This window comes from Ictalurus furcatus, chromosome 10, assembly GCF_023375685.1.
Source record: "Ictalurus furcatus strain D&B chromosome 10, Billie_1.0, whole genome shotgun sequence".
Taxonomy (NCBI): Eukaryota; Metazoa; Chordata; class Actinopteri; order Siluriformes; family Ictaluridae; genus Ictalurus; species Ictalurus furcatus.
Window position 1 is genome coordinate 30,935,418 of NC_071264.1, and position 8,509 is coordinate 30,943,926.

An 8,509-nucleotide genomic window follows, 5' to 3' on the forward strand; every position below is an offset into this window, starting at 1 on the left:
GCGGGGGCAGGGGCTCCGAGCCCGGAGAGGCAGCAGAACTCGCGGCCGAGGCGATGCTGGGCCTAGATTTGGTTGACTCTGTGAATTGATACTTCCGCAAGTTTGCCGCCATCTTCACACAAATATACGCACAATCAAATTAAGAAAATGTGTTATAAACAGGATTTGCTAGTATTTAACTATGAAAAAACACTTATTAACTTAAAAAAACATAAGTTCGACGGGAGCTCAAACGAAACCCGACCTACTCCATTTCCCGCTCGACAGCGCCCCCAACATCTTCACATTTGTCTCTCTTTTTGTTTGCTTTAATTTACAACTAAACTATATTAGGCCACTTCTCATCACCTGAGGAGGGTGTCGGTATAGTCAACACTGGAAAAATTCATTTATATGGTCATAACCACATGCTAGATATCCATAAAATCAGATTTATTTGTGCATGTAACTTAAAATATTTCAAACATTTTAACTGCTTATACAAGACAATGTAGTATTGACAACAAATCATATGCATGGCTACAGGCACGAATCGATGATTAACCTCTGATTATAAAGGCAGACTTGCTGTTCAAATACCACCTGTACGTTCTAAACGGGACCTGCTTGGAAATATAGCAGGCCTCTTTGGCTCAGTTAATTCCATAGCAAACACCTGCAACATAACCAGTCAATCACAATTTTCAACATGGTTGGTTAACGAGGTGGCCACTGGTTTTCAACACATCACAAATAGCAACAAAAATATCATAAAAGCGGTCAGATACGAGGCGCAGGCGCTTCTACTGATCAGTCATGCATTGTTCAGTCAGACCCGTACCATCGAACGTGACTTAGCCTTCAGATCATATTCATAAGATTTCTTTACTGCTGCAAGACAAGAAATTTGAATTATTCTGAATTATTATCCACTGTAATTATGTATACTGGTGATGAATGTTCCGGATGCCTTAGATTCTTTGCCACTTTCCCGTTAATCCACCCAGAGCAAGTCTTTCCAAATTCCACCACTATACGCCCTATTGGCGTGGTGGTGAAAGATCAGGTAGTAAAATGGGATCAGCTTACTAGATACATGACCTCAAAGTGTACTGAGACCTTGTTTACCAGTCACACTTGTTGTCATGAAATGCATAACTATGATGTTTGTACTTGTAACACATTTGTTATGTTACAGTTTTATTCCAAAATGGATTCAATTCATTATCCCCCCCCCCCCCCCAGAAACTGGGCCACAGGGCAGTATTCCAGCATGATCACGACCCCAAACACACCTCCAAGATGACCACTGCTTTGCTAAAGAAGGTGAGGGTGAAGGTGATGGACTAAACCCTATTGACCATCTGTGGGGCATCCTCAAACGGAAGATGGAGGAGTTGAAGAGGACTCCAGTGGCAACCTGTGAAGCTCTGGTGAACTCCATGCCCAAGAGGGTTAAGGCAGTGCTGGAAAATAATGGTGGCCACACAAAATATTGACACTTTGGGCCCAATTTGGACATTTTCACTTAGGGGTGTACTCACTTTTGTTGCCAGTGGTTTAGACATTAATGGCTGTGTGTTGAGTGTTAAGGGTTCGACCCTGAAACAAAGCCTGTTTGAACTAGGGATGTCACGAGAACAGATACTTTGGTACCAAGTCGGTACCAACATTCTTAAAACATGACGGTACTTGTTTTTCTGCAGTAGCGTAGGTAACATTGGTAATGAAGCAACCGGGGTTGCGATTCTTCCAGGACTGATGGGGGCTGAGAATATGCGCAAGTGTTTTAGTCAGTCCACAAGTGGTAAAGAAGAACAAGAACTACAGAAGATGGAGACATGTTTTTAGCTGCGCCCCGACTCGTTGAGGGGAAAGGTGGTAAGAGCCAAACATGGAAATACTTCGCATAATGCTTGCATTAAGAGTATAAGGGTGTGTGTGTGTGTGTGTGTTTTAGCATGATATTTAGCAGATATTTAACATGTTCATATAATGGAAAACTGGATTTTTGAATTTTCCCCATAACCAAAGTTAGGAGCAGAAGAAACTTACCGTGAGCTGGTCCTGAGGAACCTCTGTGGGTTGGAGGAGAGCCGGTTCCATGGCCTGGTCACACACTGGGTCTAAATAAAATAATAAAAAGCCATCAGACATCATCTATTATTTATGTTTTGAAGTCCAGAACAGCAGTATTTTCCACTTCTGATCCTGGTGAAGCTCTACAACACAAGTATTCCCACTTTCTCACTGGCCTCTGGAATAAAAACACTTTACTGATGGTCAGTATGTACATGTCTAATGTGAGCTAAGGCTAAGAACACACTGACTACGTTTACATGGACAGCAGTAATCTAATTATTGACCTTACTCTGAGTAAGATAAGAATGTGATTAAGGTGATTACATGAGTTGCGTTTAGAATGCTCCTTTCATGTACCCGTTTTACATGTTATAGAACATAGTTGGGTTAACAGCACACGTCATTATGTCACTGCGCCACACCGTCCGACGTCCCTCCAGAATTTCACGTATCAACATACAGTTGGTCTTCGTTATGGTACCGTATACAGTTTTGGGTGTTTTTATTTCAAATTTTTACGAACGCTTCCAGTGCAGTTAATTGTTTGTCATGCTGTACATGCAAATAGACAACTGCTTGAAACCGTGGGCTGCGTCTCAAACCGCGTGTTTACCTTCTATATAGTAGCCGAGATACATGTATTTTTCCCCACTACAGGCCTATAGTAGGCAAGCACGTGGTTTCGGACGCAGCCGTGCTCTCTTGTTTGCCGTAAAACGCTTGAGCACTGCCGTGTGTGATCGTGCCCTGTCTCACAATGCTGTGAAAACTCACACACAACGTTAATAGTGTGATTAAGGTGTTTACATGTCTGTAATACACGTCGATAATTTGACTAAAAAAGGAGTACTCCACATGTCTTAATTTGATTTGTGTTTACTTCGAGTATGACCTTAATTGGATTAAGGTAATTAAAAATTGCTGTTTACATGCTAGTTTCTTAATCAGAGTATCGTCTTAATCGGGTTAATAGCGGATTATTGTTGTCCATGTAAACGCACTGACTGACAGATTTTATTACACATTCATGAAGCCAAAATAGGACTAAAGCCTCTTAAATTATGAAGGACTGTACAAATCTAAGAAATTCATTTCTTTTAAAAGACAGAAGTAAACTGAGCACTGCAGGTGTAACGGGTATGGAAAGTATTCCACACATTTAATATGTAGAATTACACAAAAGAAAATGTATACCTGAAGTGACTGTCTGGATGTGTGCATCTTCCCCTTTAATTTTCTGACTGCAGCGGGTAAATGTTAATTTCCTGTCTTTGCTCCTCCTCTTCCCTTTCCACAATGTGTTTGCATGTGTGAGGTAGGATTTTATTTAGCTCTGATAAATCTAATTCCATTTTTGCCTTAAAAATTACTTTTAAACTAATATTCCTTTTTTAAATCACATTTACTGCATTATTTCCCCATGTATGATTTATTATTTTCATGTTTTTAGTTTAATTAAGGTTATGATTAGTTTTATGCATCATCCGTGAATTTGAGGCGTGTTGATTGCAGTGGACTTCTAATTTATTTTACAGAAATGTTGAGGGCGAAAGCACACTGTAATGAGACTGTTATCATTTATGTTAAATCTTTATTTTAATTTACCTCCTCCTCTTCCCCTTTCTGCAATGTGTTTTCATGGGAGAGAGTCGACCCAGTTGCCGTCCGCATATTGATTTGGTCAAAAGAAAGCACACGACGCAGACAACAACCAGTTACACATGATTACAGCCGCACGACTGAGAAATAGTTGTACCTTCAGTTGTGACCTCGGGGTCCGAAGTTGTTGTTTTCTTTCCATCGCCTCGTTTCACATAATAATAAATGGCGGCTGCGGTGGCTGCAGCTCCGGCCATGTACAGCAGGGGGCGCAGAGGAAGTTCCACTACACCAGCGCCAAATGCACTCAAAAACTTTTTCATTTTCTCTCTTGATGAGAGCAACCACAATAATCACCTCAATCACACAAAGTTAAGTGAATATCTGAAAGCTCCGCGTTCTTTTTTCTCTCTCATAAACCGAGCCGTTATGTGACGTCACGTAAGCTAGACACGTCGCGGTCGTCATAGCATGTTGCTTAGCAACACCTTCCAACAATCCGGAAGTCCCGATCGTGAATGAATGAAGCGAATCCCTGAGCAGTTTAAGGCTGTGTTTATCATTTTCATCCGCTCAGTTTAGGAGCCTGTACACTTTGGGCATAAATCAACTGTTTAGCTTGAATGGAAATATATTTTATTGTCTATAAATAACGACTATAATGTGCACACAAATACATTTCTAAGCTTTTGGGTTACAATTTCCTTTTCATAATTTTCATACACAAAGTGACTACAAGCTACATGAAGCTAAAATGAAATGACTCATAATTTTTTTATCATATTTATCCCACACAAACTTTTAGTCCCTTTAAATCATTTAAGATAAAAAACACTGAATTTCAGTGGTGAGTGAAGTGTAGCTGGTTTAGTCTGTTATCATGTTTACATGACAGCTGATTCATTAAATATTATTTTCTGTTATTTTTAAATATTTCTGAATAAATTCACAGTAAGTTCGTCCATTTATCCATTAATTTGCACATTTATAATCGGAAGAGGAAGCATTCCGCCACTCAGTGGCTTGCTCAGTTGGGATAAATTCGCAACTTTAATATCTGTATACCGTGTTGATATTTCTGCAAAGATGCTTTGAGACAATGTCTATTGTAAAAAGCGCTATACAAATAAAATTGAATTGAATTGAAATTTATTTGACATGATCTTGATTAACTACATTTATTAATCAATAAATATATATAATATATAATTGCTCTATTTATCTATTGATGTGCACAGCTCTTAAGGCAAAACTCTACAAGTGCATGGTGAATAATGATAATATTTAAAGAGGAAAACGGGGTGAGAATGGGGTGGGATGTTGGAGGTGGTTACATGTGTTGGTGTTTAGAGATTGTGTTCGGTTGTGCTGCTTGTATGCTATTTTCTAACGGCTGTTCTGATTTTTGGTTTGGTTGTCCCTGTATGTGTTATTGTGTATTCTCTTCACTATTGTATATATGTTCACTTGGTTCACCAGCAGTAGGGGTGTGGCTGATATTTCTTTTGGGTGAGAGTCCTTTTGTCTCTGTTTTTTTTTTTTTTTTTTTTTTTTTTTGCTTAGGTAGTCAGGGAAGTATTATTGTATTTTTCTTTCTTTTCTTTTGGGTAGGCTAGCTACCTAATAATAGAATTCTTTTGTTTATTATTTTGGCCTTGGCCCACCCTGAAGTTACGCCTGGTTTGGTTAATTTGTACAGTTATATGTAGATAATTGTCTGTTACAATATACCACAACCTTGTTTGTGTTGTTATTCCTGGTTTCCCGTTTTTAAAGATCATACATATATATATAGTCCTAAACGGTTGGATTTGTAATTTGAAAATTTTATATATATATATATATATATATAGAGAGAGAGAGAGAGAGAGAGAGAGAGATAGATAGATATATCGATCGAGATAGATATATATATATCTCGATATAAATAGTGTGTGTGTGTATATATATTTTTTTTAATTTTCAAATTACAAATCCAACCGTTTAGGACTGAGCGAAGACAAAATACACAAACAAGATGCAAATCATAAATACAAGCATACAGGTCATAAACATAAAGAGAATAAAATAAAATTACAGCACGATTGAACAGACAAATAAATACATTTTATAAGAAGAGAAAACAACCAAACAAGACAATCCAGTTTAACCTCTAATTGGAGTCCAATTAAATGATAAGACTGACGTAAGCGTATGGAGTAAATTATCTTTCCTAGATTTAATTACTTTGAGTGAATCCAAATAAAGAGACAGTTCTTTCAGAAATGCAATGAAATATGGGGTATTTTAATATTTTTTAAAAAATTACATTCATATAGAAAAAAATTATCTAAAATTATTATATAAAAATTCCAGCTCTCTTTCCTCCATTATAAGACCCAGTTGAATCGTATCATATGTCAAGGCCGGTACAGTCATATTGTTATTAATATTCAATTGTGAAAATCCTCCACAAATAATTTATATATATTACAAAGGAACATCAAATGTTCAACTGTTTCTACTTCCGGGTTACAGACTATGAAGACTTGTAGGCCTTCACTTTCTTCCATTGTAGAAAAGTGAAGCCAGTGTCCCAACATGGCGCTGACATCTCTGAGCCCGAGTCTGCGCAGTAGTGAGCGTGACGTGGAGTCGCGGTATCAAGGTCCCGCCCACACTCCTGCACAATCAATCACAAGGACACGCCCATGAACTTTTTCAACTCATTATGTTCGTGTGAAATAAACAGTTATGGAAATGTAGAAATTAAAGTTAAAACTCCAGTCTCCTCCAGAAGATCCTGAAAAAAAGTCCGTCGGTGCCTCAGTGACTACTTCGCTCAGAGAAGCTGTCAATCACAGCTGTCAATCATGACGTCACACCCCGTTTTTATGGCATTAAATAACTAACTAAAATCAAACTTATTTAAAATAATAAAAAAAAGACAAACACTTGAACTTACGTCAGCGTGATAAAAACTACCTAAAATGACAGAAACCATCTTTGGAAAAACTTTATTTGAAGTGTAATTTGATGGTTTAGTTTGTCTCCCGTCCCATTAAATTACATGGAGAGGGCGGGGTTTATGACCTATACTGCATCCAGCCACCTGGGGGCGATCGAAACGTTTTGGCTTCACTTTTAAAGACTTGTGCGGCACACTTGGCTTTAACACGCAATAATTTCCCTCTCCTACTAAAATACGTTGTTAGAAACACATGAAATATGTTCATTACTTTAAAAAGTAAGAGGAGATCTCATTATCTTAGGGGGAGATTTTAATTGCACTTTGGACTTTACACAGGACAGGAATAGTGAGGAACCTCATGCACAGAGTGCCATGTGTTTAGCCAGTGTGATTAAAAATCTAAATCTAATCTGTTGTATGGAGAGAACATACCCTTTACACCGTTTACACATCAGTATATACGCGTGAAGATCAGTAATGAAAAGATCTCTGCTGCTAGACTCTATACATCATGCAATATGTGGAATAGAGTTCTAAAGTCATGTATTTCTCCCATCTCACTATCTGACCATAAACTTGTCACTATAGAGTGTACTTTACTAAAAAAAAAAATCATACAAGTTGTTATTGGCATTTCAATGTTAAACTCTTAGAAGATAAATATTTCTGTGAGATTTTTAAGCATTTTTGGGAGTCTTGGAAGAGTGGGAAGAATTATTATGAAAATTGCATTCAGTGGTGGGAAATAGGAAAGGTACAAATAAAGAATGTCTGTCAACAATATCACATTGCATGTTTGGTATAAAAAAAAGGAATTGGAATATTTTGAAAGAAATTATTGGTATAGAGCAAAATATGATTAAAAATGACTCTGTAAACCTTAAAGATCTGTGGACTGAAAAGACTAACCTGCTGAGCTCGATTTTAAATGAAGCTCTTGTAAGAAGTCGGTTTCTAACAGCACAAGACATGGATGCTCCTACTTCTTTCTTTTTTAATCTAGAGCATAAAGAAGGACACGAAAAATTGATGTACTGTTTAAAAGACTGTAATGGAAAAGAAAAGAATTAGCAGGCCTACAAATTGACTAAACTCCCAGTAATCTATCAGACTATCTGCATATGCGGATGACATTACAGTTTTAATCAGAGGCGATGGGGATGTTGAAGTGGTAAAACATGCTCTAGAGCAGGGGTGTCAAACTCATTTTAATTCAGGGGCCACATACAGCCTAATTAGATGTCAAGTGGGCCGGGCCAGTAAAATCATAGCATAATTACCTATAAATAACAATAAGTCCATGTTTTTCCCTTTGTTTTCATGCAAAGAAGTACAAGTACATTAGGAAAATCTTCATATTTAATGAAATATCCTTTTATAAAATATATCATGAACAACCACAGATTTCTTAAGACAAACATGTGCAATTTGCTTCTGATTATCATTTACAGATGTGTATTACAACAGGTCACAGTGTTTGTACAAATGCAAAAAACTTCACAGGTATTTGGAACTGAAAAATATAGTATTGCGCTTTAAAATTTATGGCATTGCATGAACAATAGGTTTCCACCAAACCAAACTCTTTTGTAGTGAAGCTGTTGACTAACATTAAATTGCACATTTTTTAACTATTATTCATTCATCTCTGGGAATAAATAGGAAGCGGTCCATTTTTCTTGGAAAATTCTACACTGTATCCACTTTTCTCCTTTTTGACAGACATTTACAGTCACGTTCATGGGAACGTTTAATGTTAGGTTTATTAAAAATAAGGAACAGCGAAAGACTTGCAAAACCCAGGGAGCTGAGACTCATGGTGACGTTGTCTCTTTGCATTGAGTCTTCAGGCCGTTGTCTCATGTTCTTAGTTGTCTTTTATCTAGGTATAAAGTGTTC